The sequence below is a fragment of the Micromys minutus genome (assembly GCF_963924665.1).
Source record: "Micromys minutus genome assembly, chromosome: 2".
In the NCBI taxonomy this organism is placed as follows: domain Eukaryota; kingdom Metazoa; phylum Chordata; class Mammalia; order Rodentia; family Muridae; genus Micromys; species Micromys minutus.
The window spans coordinates 6484281-6501189 of NC_137971.1; the positions used below are offsets into that span (position 1 = coordinate 6484281).

Here is a 16909-nt window from a genome sequence, read left to right on the forward strand (position 1 = left end):
CAAACCTTCAAATGCCAACATCTATCTCCAGGGATAAAGCCTATGCTTGATTTGTTTTCCCTCTGCTTGCTTATAGATCAGTATGTATATCTCTGAACTAAAGGCAGAGGAAACAGAAAGCCATCAGTCACTGCAATGGTTAAGGAAGAGCTACACTTGGAAACTAATGAAGACAAGCTGGAAATAGAAAGTGTGAAAATGCAGCGGAGAAGCTGAGCAGGATGCACAACTAACGCAATCGTCTCTCTTCTTACACATCAAAGCCCCTCATCAAATGTCTCCTCACACTGCTGGAACACAGGATGTGCAGGACATCAGAAGAAAGACTAGTGTTCAAGGCTGATAAACACCACGGCAGAGACCAGTATGTGCCCACTACATGCTGTTCCCTTACTCCTTGTGTAAAAGATGGCGCTGTAAACTCTCCACTGCCATGCGTGAAGGTGAGAGACAGGATGTAAACGTGTAAAATGTGTTGGAACAATTCATCAGCCTTCTAGCCCTGACCCCTGAAATCCTTTCAAATGACAGAACTACCCGCCCAACAAGGATCCAGAGGAAGGACAGCTAGAGGAGTATATAGTCAAGGGCTCACATTGGTGGTACAAAATTAAGCTATCCAGAAGAACCCTTTGGCAGAGAATTCTTTTGTTAAACTATCCCAGGAATTAAGAACTAATAGTACCTTTTAAATATTTTTATTGGATATTCTTTATATTTGCATTTCAAATGTTATCCCATTTCCCCATCTATCATACTCCCTTTCCTTGCTTCCATAAAGGTGCTCCCTCTCCCAACCACCCACTCCCACCTCAGTGCATTGGCCATTCCCCTGCACTGAGAAAGTGACCCTTCACTGGACCAAAGGCTTCTTCACCCATTGGTGCCATCCTCTGCTACATATGCAACTGGATCCATGGGGAGTCTCTCCATTTGTACTCATTGGTTGGTGCTTTAGTCCCAGAGAGCTCCAGGGATAAGAGTCGGGTTGGTTGATATTGCTCTTCTTCCCATGGGGTTGCCAACCCTTCCAGCTCCTCCAGGCCTCTCTCTTGCAACTCCACAGGGGTCCCTATGCTCAGTCCCATGATTAGCTGCAAGCATCCTCATCTGTATCAGTATGGCTCTGGCAGAACTCCTGAGTAGGCATTCATATCAGGCTCCACCAGTAAGCACTTCTTGGCATCAGCAATAGTGACTGGGTTTGGTAGCTGCATATGAAATGGATTCCCAGGCTGGAGTCTAATTTCTTGAGTTCTTTGTATAATCTGACTACTAGCCCTCTGTCAGATATAGGATTCATAAAGATCTTTTCCTAGTCTGTTGGTTGCCCGTTTTTCTATTGGCAGTGTCCTTTGCCTTACAGAAGCTTTGCAATTTCATGAGGTCCCATTTGTCAATTCTTGATCTTAGAGCATAAACCATTGGTGTTCTATTCAGGAAATTTTTCCCTGTGCCTGTGTGTTCTAAGCTCTTCCCCACTTTCTCTTCTATTAGTTTCAGTATATCTGGTTTTATGTGGAGGTCTTTGATCCATTTTCACTTGAGCTTTGTACAAGGAGATAAGAATGGATCAATTTGCATTCTTCTGCATGCTGACTGCCAGTTGAACCAGCACCATTTGTTGAAGATGCTGTCTTATTCCCATAGCTCCTTTGTCAAAGATCAAGTGACCATAGATGTTTGGGTTCATTTCTGGGTCTTCAATTCTATTTTATTGTTCTACCTGCATGTCTCTGTACCAATATCACACAGTTTTTATCACGATTGATCTGTAACACAGATGGAGGTCAGGGATGGTGATTCCCCCAGATATTTTTATAATGCTGAAAATAGTTTTTACCATCTTGAATGTTTTTGTTATTCCAAATGAATTTGAGAACTGATTTTTCTAACTCTATGAAGAATTGAGTTGGTATTGTGATAGGGATTGAATTGATTCTGTAGATTACTTTTTGGAAAAATGGCCATTTTTACTATATTAATCCTGCCAATCCATGAGCATGGAAAATCTTTTCATTTTCTGAGATCTTCAATTTCTTTCTTCAAAGACTTGAAGTTCTTGTTATACAGATCTCTTGCCTGTTTAGGGTCATGCCAAGGTATTTTATATTATTTATGACTATTGTGAAGAGTGTCATTTTTCTAATATTTTCTTAGCCTACTTAAACTTTGAATAGACGAAGGCTGCTGATTTGTTTGCATTAATTTTATATCCAGCTGAAGTTGTATATCAGCTATAGGAGTTCTCTGGTGGAATTTTTGGGGTCATTTAAGTATACTATCATATCATCTGCAAATAGTGATATTTTGACTTCTTCCTTTTTAATTTGTATCTCTTTGACATCTATTTGTTGTCTAATTGCCCTGACTAGAACTTCTAGTACTACACTGAATAGGTAGGGAAAGAGTGTGCAGCTTTGTCCCATACCTGATTTTAGTGGGATTGCTTCAAATTTCTCACCATTTAGTTTGATGTTGGCTACTGGTTTGCTGTATATTGCTTTTACTATGTTTAGGGATGGGCCTTGTATTCCTGATCATTCCAAGACTTTTATCATGAAGGGATTTTGAATTTTGACAAATGATTTCTCAGAATCAAATGAGACTATCATATTTTTTTCTTTGAGTTTATTTATGCATTGGATTGTGTTGATAAATTTCCATATATTGTACCACACTTGCATCCCTGGAATGAAGCCTACTTGATCATGGTGAATGAAAGTGGTGATGTATTCTTGGATTCGAGTTGCAAGAATTTTATTGAGTAGTTCATGAGGGAAATTGTTCTGAAGTTCTCTTTCTTTGTAGGGTCTTTGTGTGGTTTAGATACAAACATAATTGTGGCTTTGAAGAATGAATTGGGTAGTGTCTTTCTGTTTCTATTGGCATTGAGAGTATTGGTATTAGGTCTTCTATGAAAGTCTGATAAAATTCTGCACAAAAAGCATCTGGTTCTGGGTTCTTTTTATTTATTTATTTATTTTTTTGGTTGGGAGATTTTGATAACTATTTCTATTTCTTTAATGGTGATGGGACTATTTAGATGGTTTATCTGATAGTGATTTAACTTTGGTAACTGATATCTGTTTAGAAAATTATTCATTTTCTCCAGATTTTCCACTTTAGTTGAGTATATGCTTTTATAATAGGATCTGATAATTTTCTAAATTTTCTCAGTTTCTGTTGTTATGTCTCCCTTTCCATTTCTGATTTTGTTAATTTGGATACTGTCTCTGTACCCTCCAATTAGTCTGGGAAAAGGCTTATCTACCTTGTTGGTTTTCTCAAAGAACCAGCTCTTCCTGGTTTCATTGATTCTTTGTATAATTATTTTTTGTTTCTACTTGGTTGATTTCAGCTCTGAGTTTATTTTCTGTCTACTACTCCTCTTGGGTATATTTGCTTCTTTTTGTTCTAGAGTTTCAGGTGTGCAGTCAAGCTGCTAGTGTATGCTCTCTCCAGTTTCTGTATGGAGGCACTCAGAGCTATGAGTTTTCCTCTTAGCACTGCTTTCATTGTATCCCATAAATTTGAGTATAATGTGCCTTCATTTTCATTGAATTCTAAATTTTTTTAATTTTTTTCTTTATTTCTTCCTTGATTAAGTTATCATTGAGTAGAGAATTGTTCAGCTTCATTGTGTATGTGGACTTTTTGTTGTTTCTGTTGTTGTTGAAGACTAGCCACAGTCCATGGTGATCTGATAGGATGCATGGTATTATTTCCATCTTCTAGTATCTGTTCAGAACTGTTTTGTGACTGAATATATGGTTAGTTTTAGAGAAGGTACTGTGAGGTGTTGATAAGAAAGTATATTCTTTTGTTTTAGCGTGAAATGTTCTATAGGTATCTATTAAATCTATTTGGTTCATAACTTCTGTTCGTTTCACCATGTCTCTGTTCAGTTTCTGCTTCCATGATCTGTCCGTTGATAAGAATGGGGTGTTGAAGTCTCCCACTATTATTGTATAAGGTACAATATATGCTTTGAGCCTTAGTAAAGTTTCTTTTTTTTTTTTTTTTTTTTTTTTTTTTTGCGTGTGAGTGCCCTTGCATTTGAAGCATATATGTTCAGGATTGAGAGTTCATCTTTATAGATTTTTTTTCCTTTGAAAAAAGAGTATGAAGTGTTCTTTCTTATCTGTTTGATAACTTTTGGTTAAAATTAATTTTATTTGATATTTGAATGACTACTCCAGCTTGTTTCTTGGGACAGTTTGCTTAGAAAATGTTTTTCAGGCTTTTACTCTGAGGTAGTGTCTGTCTTTGTCACTGAGATGAGTTTCCTGTAGGCAGCAAAATGCTATATCTCGTTCACCTATCCCGTCTAATAATCTATGTCTTTTTATTGGGAAATTAAGTCATTGATGTTCAGATATATTAAAGGACAGTGATTGTTCTTTCTTGTTATTTTTGTTGTTAGAAGTAAAATTATTTATGTGTGGCTATCTTCCTTTGGGTTTGTTGCAAGAAGATTATTTTCTTGCTTTTCCTAGGGTGTAGTTTTCCTCCTTGTGTTGGAATTTTCCATCTATTATCTTTTGTCAGGCTGGATTTGTGGAAATATATCAAAATTCCAACCCAGTTCTTCATGGAATTGGAAAGATCAATGTGTAATTTCATATGGAATAACAAAAGACCTAGAATAGCGAAATCCATCTTCAACAACAAAAAAACATCTGCGGGAATCACTATCCCTGACCTCAAGCTATATTACAAGGCAATTGTGCTGAAAACTGCATGATACTGGTACAGAAATAGGCATGTGGATCAATGGAATAGAATAGAAGATCCAGAAATGAGACCTCATGTATATGGTCACCTGATTTTTGACAAAGGAGCAGTAAACATTCAATGGAAAAAGGACAGCCTATTCGACAAATGGTGCTGGTCCAACTGGCACTCAGCATGCAAAAGAATGAAAATAGACCCATTCTTATCTCCTTGTACAAAGCTCAAGTGTAAGTGGATCAAAGATCTCCACATTAAACCAGATACACTGAAACTATTAGATGAAAAAGTAGGGAAAACCTTAGAACACATAGGCACAGGAGAAAATTTCCTGAACAAAACACCAATGGCTCAAGCTCTAAGGTCAAAGATTAACAAATGGGACTTAATGAGATTGCAAAGTTTCTGTAAGGCTAAGGACATCGTCAAGAAAACAAAACGGCAACCAACAGAATGGGAAAAGATCTTTACCAACACCACATCAGATAGAGGCCTAATATCCAAGGTGTACAAGGAACTCATAAAGCTAGACACCAGAGAATCAAATAACCCTATTAAAAAATGGGGTACAGAGCTAAACAAAACGTTTTCAGTTGAGGAACATCGAATGGCCGAGAAACATCTGAGGAAGTGCTCGACATCCTTAGCCATCAGGGAAATGCAAATCAAAACAACCCTGAGATTCTACCTCACACCAGTCAGATTGGCCAAGATCCAAAACTCAGATGACAGCAGATGCTGGTGAGGCTGCGGAGAAAGAGGAACAGTTCTCCACTGTTGGTGGGGTTGCAAGCAAATACAACCACTCTGGAAATCTGTCTGGCGATACCTCAGAAAATTGGATATAGTACTACCTGAAGACCCAGCTATTCCACTTCTGGGCATATACCCCAGAAACACTTTAATACACAACAAAGATATATGCACCACAATGTTCATAGCGGCTCTATTTATAATAGCCAGAAGCTGGAAGGAACCCAGATGTCCTTCAGAAGATGAATGGATACAAAAATTGTGGTACATATACACAATGGAATACTACTCTGCCACCAGAAACAATGACTTAACCAAATTCTTAAGAAAATGGCTGCATCTAGAGAATATCATCCTGAGTGAGATAACCTAGTCACAAAAGAACAGACATAATATGCAGTCACTGATAGTGGGATGCTAACCCCAGAGGCTTGCACTCCCCCAGAAACAACTCACAGACTGTATGAAGTCCAAGAAATAAAGAAAACAAAACAAAACAAAACAAAAGTATTTACAAAGCAAGAAAGCTTTAACTATTTCCACGTTACATTTTCTTTTACATGTACTTTAGCTCATTGTAACTATTAAGTTTTCAAGGCATACAATCAAACCTTGAAAAAAATCAAGTACTGACTAAAAAAATATATTCATATAGTTTTATGTAAAAATTATGTTAAAATCTGAAAAAAAGTACTGACAAAAAATGTATAATTTTAAGCAAAAAATGTTTAAAATCTGTACATTTATCTTTGTTTTGTAAAATAAAGTTGTTTTATAAAAAAAAATGTTTCCCCCAATTTCTCTTCTAATAGTTTTAGTGTACCTGGTTTTATGTGGAGATCTTTTATCCACTTGCACTTGAGCTTTGTACAAGGAGATAAGAAAGGGTCTATTTTCATTCTTCATCATGCTGACTGCCAGTTGAGCCAACACCATTTGTTGAAGAGGCTGTCCTTTTTCCATTGAATGTTTTCAGCTGCTTTGTAAAAATCAAGTGACCATATGTGTGAGAGTTCATTTCTGGGTCTTCTATTCTGTTCCATTGATCTACCTGCCTATCTCTATATCAGTACCATTCGGTTTTTAACACAATTGCTTTGTAATATAGCTTTGTACTATAAGTCAGGGATGGTGATTCCTGCAGAAACTCTCTTGTTGTTGAGAACAGATTTTGATATTCCAGGATTTTTTTGTTACTCCAGATGAGTTGCAAATTGTTCTTTCCAACTCTATGAAGAATACAGTTGGAATTTTGATGAGAATTGCATTGAATCTGTAGATTGCTTATGGTATGAAGACCAATCCTACATTTTTTAATTCATTGTCTCTGACAATGATTTTAGTCAAGATTGTCAATACCCACACTGCAGCTCTGTTAGACCCTTCCTATGGGCAAGTAAACTAAGGTTTGGTTCTCAGAATATATCCAACTACCTATACGTCTTTCAGACAAAGCATACTGCTTTGAAATGCCAGTCAAATAACTTATAAGCTCTATGACCTGGAGCAAGATACTTAACCTGTCAATGTTTCTAATTTCCTTAGTAAAACCGGAATAAAATAAGGTGAGATATACAGTGTACTCATTAGAAATTAGAACTTATTTATTTAGTGATAAATTAAATAAACATTAGAATTTATCACTATAATTTCTTGCTTAGTTTTCCATTCTTTTCTTCTGGATCTAACTAACACATTAACAAGAAGAGCATCTAAAAGGTCTACATAGAGTTTGAGTGTATTTTGAAGTAATGTAGTACAGCCTCAATGCATGCTTAGTAGTTTCTCCTGCCTTTATCGTGTATACTGGCTCTAAAAATGGTACCTGAACTAAAATCCATTCGAGAATATGCTCTGGGAAAAATGTGACAAACATTGTCTTCTATAAACCTCTTTTTATAAGCATCTCAAATTTGGTATTTACCTGTTTAGACTGGATTGCACTAGTATAGGACTGGCCTGAATGCCATGGATACAGAAAGTGGAACTCCCAGTTCAATTCCCACAGCCTAAGGACTCAGGCTTTTGATGCCAAAGAGTGTCAGAGGATGGATGTTCCAGTATCAGAAGAGAAAGCAAATTTACCTTTCTTCTTTTTGTTTTCTCCAGACCACCCTTCAAAAGTATGGATGATGCAAACCCACACTGGCAAGTTCAGTTCTTCCTCACTTAGGTCACTAATGCAAATGTCTTCCAGAAATATCCTCATGGACATTTCTAGGAAATATACTCTTCTGGTTGGATATCTATGAATCTGTATCATTCGCACCCAATACCATAATAAATATTAATCCAATTCACCAGGACTCTCGCTCTTCCAAACCTTTCCATCTATCAAAGGCCTACCTCCAAATTCCCTTACGTAAGGAAATAGATTTAAATATATAAATTTAGAGAGATGGAAATATTTTGCTGGGTTCTTAGTGCTCCTTGGAATTCTGGGTAAGAAATTGTCTGTTATTCTATTTTTTTCCTGCTCATTTGATAAAATATCAGCTTCCTAGATAGGGTCATTACATCCTCAGTTTGGAAAATCAGATTCCTTCTGACCTGCATGGTCCTGGTTCTATCACATCACTCTCTCTCTCTCTCTCTCTCTCTCTCTCTCTCTCTCTCTATATATATATATATATATATATATATATATATATATATATATATATATATATATGTATATATATATATATACATATATATATGTATATACCTATCTTTTCTCTCTCTATCTCTCTGTCTGTCACTTTGTCTCTCTCCCTGTGTGTGTCTCTCTGTCTCTCTTTCTGTCTCTGTCTCTGTCTTTCTCTCCCCTGTCCCTCTCCCTCCCTGTCTCTCTCTGTGTCTGTCTGTCTCTCTGTCTTTCTCCCTGTGGGTATGTCTCTCTCTCTCTCTCTCTCTCTCTCTCTCTCTCTCTCTCTCTCTCTCTCTCACACACACACACACACACACACACACACACACACATACACACACAAACACACACCTGATATCTTGCAGAGATATCTCAAGACCTTGCCTCTTCTAAGCAGTCTGTGAAGGCCACATGGGGGGAGTCTAGCTTACTTGATGATAGGAACATTATTTCTCCAACTTTAAGGACTTTATCCACTTGCACTTCGTCTTCCAGCATTGTATGAATAATTTATTGAAGGAAAATAAAACATTGTAAAGAAGCACAAAAATGTATCAAAGAAGGCATAAACCAAACAAAGCAATATAGTCAAAATCCCAGTGGATACATTATTATGAAATACTAAAACACATTTAAATAATCACACAGGAAATGGTGAAAAGAAAGGGATGAAATAAAGGACAGAAAGGACAAACCAAAAACAAATAAGAAACAGCAGATATAAATGTAATCATAGTGATGATCACAATAAAGGAATTACAGTGGCCAAATACACCAATAATTAAAAGGTAAGCTATGGCATCTGGGAAACCTAGTAACACATTCATGTGTTTTCTCCATAAACTCCACTTTTAACATAAAGTCAGATAGGATTCATACAAACAGACAACCAAAGTACTTTAAAAGCAAATGACATACTAATCACATTACTTCCTGACAGAGAAAAAGACTTTATTGTGACAAAAAACAAAAATAAAAATGAGAAATGGACAGAAATTGCAAAATAATAAATAGAACTAAGATGATATAATATTGTTAAATGTGCATGTACCTCAGAGTCACAGCTTCAAAGTATATGGACCCAAAGTACTCTAAGAGATGTTAAAAATGAACAAACCTAACAAACCTATAAAAGAGGAATGGTTTCATCAGTCCCCTCTCAGTGAACAACAGAACAAACAGGAAGACAGGAAGACAGCATGCAGGAACAAAGACCAAACAGCACCACTAATCAACCAGACACGATTGAAAACATACTGTTTTCTAATGCATAGTTGAATAGATACCCTTTGAAATTCTGGAAGGTCCTTCATGCCATGTCATATGTTAAGGTCATAAGACAAACTAAAAACATTTTAATTCATACAAAACAGATGCTTTAATCATAACAAAATGAAAAAGAGATCATAAACAAAAAAAGAAGATGAAAAGCCAAAATAAACAAACCAACATGCTTCCTTTTAAATCTATAATTCAAAGAAATATCCAGGATAAATTAACCTAAAGAAAAATAAAATACCTGTGAAATATAAATAAGTTAGTATTTCAAGAACATTACAAAAGAAAGATGAAGTTTTAACAAAGCTTCAACCTTAAGAGCTAAAAACCAAACAAGAAAGCGAAGAGCATGTTAATAAATAAATAAATTGGAAGAAATGCAGAATAACATCAAAACCATTTGCCTGAAAAGATCAATAAAATATAACAAAATTCTAAGCACCAAGACAAGTAAAGAAAGAGAGAAGATGCAAATTATAACATAAGGCTTGAAATACAGCATGTTATTGGTACAGGCACCACAGATATCAGAAGGATGTGGGAACTAACTCTAAGCACATATATTAGAAAATGTCAGCGAAATAGGCTAAGCCTTAAAAGCCACAAATTATCAAGAAATCACCCAAAGGAAGATTATTTAGCCCGAATAGCTTTATAACTGCTGAGTAAATGAGATTTGTATTTTAGAAACAATGAAAAGCGAAATCCTGGACCTAGCCTTGATGCAAACATAGCAGGTCCTTAGAGAGCACAAGCATCTATTCGACAGACGAAAGAATAAATGTCTCCTTAATTCAATTCACGAGCTTATATCACTCTGATACTGTACCAAAATACAGAGACAGAAGAGGCAAGTGGGTGAACTGCATGGTTTTGTGTCAGATACTTTGTGCATACATTATGGCTGTTAGCTTGTTTTGTGAGACTCAACAGTGGGAACAGGTGTATCTCTGACTCTTGATGTTCTTGGGACTCTTTTTCTCTGATTGGGTTCCCTCATCCAGCCTCCATATGAGGGCTTTTGCCTTCTCTAATTGCATCTTGCTTTGCTGTTTGGCCTTCCTCTCTTAGAGGCTCTTTTCTGAAGAGGAAATGGAGGGAGAGTGGGTATGAGGAGAGGGAAGATGGGGAACTTGAGAGGAGTGGAAGGAAGGGAAACAGTGGTCAGGACGTATTGTTAATTTATAAATACAACTATAGACCACTAATGAAAAAAATCACCCAAAGATGGGGAACTTGAGAGGAGTGGAAGGAAGGGAAACAGTGGTCAGGATGTATTGTTAATTTATAAATACAACTATAGACCAATAATGAAAAAAATCACCCATTCATGATAAAAATTTTCAGGGTCTGAGAATGCATGTATATTCTCAGTGATATTAGACTCATGCATAAACACTGTCCCCAACCACAACAAAATCTAACAGCTACACTCCCAATAAAAGCCAAGAATTTTAAAAAACAAGAAACTCTCTTAACCTCATAAAGCAGTGGTTCTCAAAGGGGTTATCTGATATCACAGGAAAATATAGATATTTTTACTACAATTCATAACAGTAGCAAAATTCCAGCTATGAGGTAGCAACAAAGTTAATTTTTGTTGTGGTTCATCACATCCTGAGGAAATGCACTAAACAATCACAGCACCAGGAGGGTTGAGAACCACTGTCATAAAGAGTTCTATAAACTACCCAGCTGATGTCACACTACATGGTCAAGGGATAACAATTTTCACCCTAAGACTGAAGAAGATGTTCATTCTCACCTCACCTACTCACAATGTGCTCAATCGCCAGCCAGTGTTAGGAGGGTGAAAAAAGAAAAAACAGAGAATTCAAAACAAATAACCTATTTACCATTTTTCTGTCAATAAAAAAATCACAAGAATGATGCAAAAAAGTACTTTAAATTAATAAATAAATTCAGAATAGTTACAGAAGCCAAAGGAGGTAAATGCATAAAAGCAATTTTTTAGCCCTTTATGCTAGCACAAGGCAAGTGAAAACAGAAAAAAATTATGTAAATGTTCAATATAATTCAAAAAGTATAATAAAATATAACAAAATGATAACTGCTCAACCAATGAAATAGGCATTGCTTTAGTTTTATTTCTCTCGTTATGATAATATGGGGGAAGTCATTGCCCATCCTTCAGGAGAAATAAAGACATGATCTCATGTATATTGCCATATTTGAATATCAAGAGCAGAGAAAAGCATGCATATGCAGTACCTGCTGGCTGCTGGCTGCTGGCTGCTAGCTGCTGGCTACTGATTACTGGCTGGCTGGCTTTCCTTGCTCTTATGTGAGGTCCCTCTCACCTGCCAATAGAATAGAGCTTCCCAGATGGGCTGGGTCTTTTCACATCATAACAATCAAGACAATTTACACAGACTTGTCACAGGCCAACTCATCTCCCTATTTCTTGAGACTCTCTTCCCAGGTGGTACTAGATTGTATCAAGTTGACGTGTAAAACTAATAATTACAGAAAAAAATCTATCAAAATTTGTGCAGTCTGTATTTTCACTAGTGAAAGAAATGAAAGCCTTGGATACCTATGTTAGAACTTGAATACATACATATACACACACACATATATATTTGCATTGGAATAGTCAACATATTTCAGGTGTCAGTCATCCTAAACTGATTTATGAATGTATACATTTTCAATTAGAGTCTCAGATGAATTTTTACAGACATGAAGAAGATATTTAATCATAGATAAAACATAAATAACTAGACTAAGAAAACAACAGAGGACTAATATTATGTGATCTATCAAAACCGACATGGTAAGGAAGACAGGCATTGAGTACACTAGAATGGAACAGATAGGTCTGGAATAAACCCACGCAAGTATATGATTTTTGGCAAACTCATAAAGAAAAATAGAGAGAGAACAGAGTATTTGACATATGGTGTTGGAACAATTAGGTATTTACGTGCAGAAAGTATATCTCCACTTATATCTTCAGCTTCTACAAAAATCAGCTTCAAATGGCTCATAATCCCAATGTGTAGTTGTAACACTTCCAAGGGAAAACTGAAGAAAATCCTCATAGCTTTGGGTTAGCAAGAAGTTCTCACATAAGGCACCAGATGTAACCCATGAAATATAAGATTGGTAAATTGGACTTCATTATAACTCAAATCCCTGATGCTGAAAAGGCACTGTTAAGAAAACACAAAAGTAACTCATGGTAGAAACAAAACATTTACAAATCTCTTGCCACACTGAAGTCATAGACAGTATCTGAAGCAACGCAACCAATATTTTTTTTTAATGGCAAACAATCTAAATACATATGTTACTAATCAATGAGGACACGTGGGATATGGGGACAGACACAGAAAGCTGCCCACTGTTTTCTAGGTAATCCTATTGTGGCTTTAATTTGCATTTCCTAATGGTTAATGGTGTTGAGCATAAAAAACAAACTATAATGAAGGAGGATAGAGTGTTTGCCAGGGCTGAGAAAGGAAGAGATGCATCTATGAAAACTGGCAGGGGTGACCCTGGCTGCAGATGTAACTGTCCTGTGTTCTGATCTGGTGGCCGTTTGATGACTCTACTTGTACAAACATTCAGAAAACTTACAGTACAATTAAGACAGTTTTATAATATGTTCATTTAGCAAGAAAAAGAAAAAGGTGTCAAGAAAACCAGAGCTGATATGGTCTCTCTTGAGTTATTTTTATGGACATATTCCACAGCTTTCAGCACATAAACATAATTTTCCTTTTGTTTACTTTCTAAGCAAACTAGCAATATCCTATTTCAGGATATTTACACAAATTCCCCCCTTCTCTCAGAACTAGAAGTTCCTATATAAAAGGCCAACATGCTTTTCTCTAAGAATCTTTTCTGGAACATACTGTATTCTCTTTGAGTTGAATAAATTGAATCTAGGCACAGAACCAAAAGGCCCTCTGGCAAACACAATATGATGTCCTCCATTGTGACTTAGCATGAGCAACCCTGAAGGATGTGGTAAGCATGTAGTCAAATTCACCCCTTCCTCATTTCATTGCTTTATCTGGACCTCATTTTTCACATAGGCAAGCAAAGCTGAGTTTGGAATTTCTGCCAAGTTCCATCAGAGGGGCTATGATACAAAAACAAGCGAACAAACAAAAAAGACAAAAAAAAAAAAAAAAAAAAAAAAAAAAAAAGAGAAAGAGAGAGAGAGAGAAACCTAACCTGTGTCTACTCCAATTTTTTACTGCATGCTTAGACATCAAAAAGGTGAGCTTTCAGCATGCTGCAACCATTGACTTTGGTAATAAAATAACTTGATCTTTTTAATAGTCATATATGGCCCGTAAACCCATTATCACTTATTTTAAAATGTGTGAAAACCCTTTTCTAATGAGTGGAAGTTTATTCATAACCAAAGTTAGTCATTGATTTAACACCTTGAGCCATTTTACTCTTCTACCTTTACACAGAAGTTCAGTCTACAGTACGAGCAGAGAGAGCTTCTCAAAGCCCAAAGCACTGATGCTTTTCTGCAACAGAGAACACAGATGGCTCTGAGTCCCCCTACTGAGCTCAGCCATCCTCATTGTTCACTTAGAGCAGAAATGTTGAAGTATCTTCTGATCTGCTTTTCATCATCTGTTACGAGGTTTATCAAAAATGCAGCGCTTTGGGGGTCCCGGGTAGAACTTGTCAGTCTGAAGGATTTGGGCACATAGTTCCTTTTGACTTCTAGAGCCTCTTTCCTGCCCTTTCTTGTTGCCTTGCTTTCCTTAAGGTTTTCTATGTGTGTGTGTGTGTGTATTCAGGTGAGGGTGAGGATGTCCACAGAGGCCAACTACTGCTCCAGTTTGCTTGATTCTGAATTCACCATACTTCCACTTAGGCCTTGCTTCCTTCTACTTATAAAATGGCACCTTCAGCTGCTCAGTTTGATGGTGTTTTGGGGCACAGCCAATGGGTCAGTGCTCGAAGACCATCTTTGAGATCCGTAGGCCTGAGATTTTTAGCGCATTGTAAAACTCAGGCAGCAGTATCTGAAGCCTTTCCTCATCCTTGAACTTCATCTTTCAGAGACATGCTTTTCCTTTTTTCTTTTTGCATCTATAATCTATAATTATTTACCTTAATAGTCTCAGAGAGAAGAACAGATTAGCTCATTCCAACATGATTTGCAGTTGGCAAAATCTAGTGAAGCGAGTGTTCTGATTGCTAAGGTTTTGATTTGGGTGCTTTTAATACTTAGCCATCTAACACTTCGAATATAATCCAGAACAATGCACCATCCCTCCTTTTCATTTTAATACCACACCTACGGCCTTGATTACGGAAATATCTTCATTAAATATAATTTCCAGAGGACAGGTTCCCCAGAGCAGATAGCCATGAGGACAGCGCACACAAAGAAAACTGAAAATAAAACTCTGTATGATAATTTACTACTCGAAGGAAACAAAACCTTCCAATATATTAAGAAATAAACCCAGTTACAAATGCACCAGGAGGTCTGTGTGGGGACTCTGGCAGAGTAACTGAGAACAGCCAGGTATTTACAAGATACACAATCAGGAAGGGTGCTCCTAGCGCAGCAAGGGTCTCAGAAGCCAAAAAGTGTTCTCTCCGCTGTAGGCCACACAAAAGAATCCATTTTCATCTTTTTCCTTCTCCTAACGCTGTCCTATAGTTACAGACTAGACTGTGGGACTGTCTTGTACACAAACAAGAAAATAGCCTTCACGGAACAAAGCTCGATCCTTTCCTAATGATCCACATGAACTGAGCCACAGTGATGTCAGATGGGACCAAGTACTTCCTTTTGTCAATGTCAACAGTCAATAAGATCCGGAGACTTTTTCCACGATCACCGGAACCCGGATGGTGTACTGCGCTCTGATCTTTGAGAACTCCACGGACCTATGTTCCAGCAAGCGGTCTTCCTTAAACATCCACTTCGTGGCCGACATTCATTTTCAAAAGAACAATAGTTTCCTTCCAGCAAAACATCCCGGACCTCTGTTGTCACAAATAACTTTGCTAATGATTCTTTATCAAGGCCCTACTTTGCAATCAGATGAGTGTCCTGCGTCTTGTTAGCAACGACTGCTTATTGGCCAAAATCAGTTAAGGCAGCTTCCCAGTGGGCTTCTGTTACCTTCCAGGAAGCAGTTTTAACCTGAGGAAAATCGCCCTCACTTGATCAACTCTCAAGCAAATGGAATAAAAAAATCCATCAGCCCTTTAGGGCACCCATCATTTTTTATTATTTACCATTTGGCTCAGCAGCTAGTAGTTTAATTTACCCCAAAATGAGCCTAATTTTGTTGTGTCTCGTTTCTTCCTATCATCTATCTAAGTCCTATTTGGAAAAATAGGGGTGGGAGGTAGTGTCACCATAATTTAAGCATCTATGCAAAGAGAACAGACATGCGCAGAGAAGGCAGCCGATTCCAGAAAGAGAACAGACATGCGCAGAGAAGGCAGCCGATGCTGGAAAGAGAACAGACATGCGCAGAGAAAGCAGCCGACTCCAGAAAGAGAACAGACATGTGCAGAGAAGGCAGCCGATGCTGGAAAGAGAACAGACATGCTCAGAGAAGGCAGCCGACTCCAGAAAGAGAACAGACATGTGCAGAGACGGCAGCAGACATACCTTTGGACAGGAGTTGGGTACAGGGCTTCACACCACCAGAAATAAACAGGAATTGTGACAAGAAAATTAGTCATTTGGAAGGACATCCAGGTAATATCCAACAAACTCAAAACTTTGACGTATGTTGGAGGAACTGTTCACATAGAACTCTCTTCATTTGTGGATTTAGTTTGAAGTTGATATATTCAAAAGCTTTTTTTCTGGCTTTCTGCTTCACTAGGAGAACAGGTTAAGAATACAACAGAAGTTTTCTAAAATCTTAAGACAGACCTAAGACCCATTGAAATAGTTTTATGTCTAACCCCAACCTTGTGTACATTACTTGCTTAACAGAAACTGACTTTGGTTTTACACTAAGCAGACAACTGGGTGCTGGTACACACTGACGTATCTATCAACAGTGCCTACTGCATGAGCAGCTAGAAGACCGTGCCATTGCGTAGCAGATGAAGGCAGGTGACTCATCCAAGAACACACAGCCTGTTAGAGGTAAAGTCAGGACAGCAAAGCAACCCTGTCCTGTGTCAGGACATCATAAGGTGTTTAATGAGTTTTGTAAGAATCAAACATTCTAGTCACTGAGTATTTGGACATAATTTAATGTGAACTATGCTCCACCCAGTGAAGAAGACAGCCTCCTCCTGGATACCTGCAGAAGATGGTCTCTTCCTGAGTGCCTTCGGATCAAGATGTAGAACTCTCAGCTGGGTGGAGCCTGAGCATAGGAGGCTTCAAAGCTCACCTACACAGTGACACACTACTTCCAACAAGGCCACACCTCCTTCCAAAAGGACGAGAACTCCCTATTCGCTTATTCTCTACACTGACCAGGTCTGTGTTAGCCTGTATACTTCTCTGATAAGGGGTGGGCGTTGCACTAG

At 37.5% G+C, this 16909-nt stretch overlaps 1 pseudogene across 1 annotated transcript; it reads right to left on the reverse strand.

The window, feature by feature from the left end:
- Positions 1 to 14958: 14958 nt before the first annotated feature.
- On the reverse strand, positions 14959 to 15342 carry LOC308416981 (gamma-aminobutyric acid receptor-associated protein-like 2; annotated as a pseudogene). Its single transcript has one exon. The product of its transcript is annotated as a gamma-aminobutyric acid receptor-associated protein-like 2 (transcript).
- Positions 15343 to 16909: the final 1567 nt, after the last annotated feature.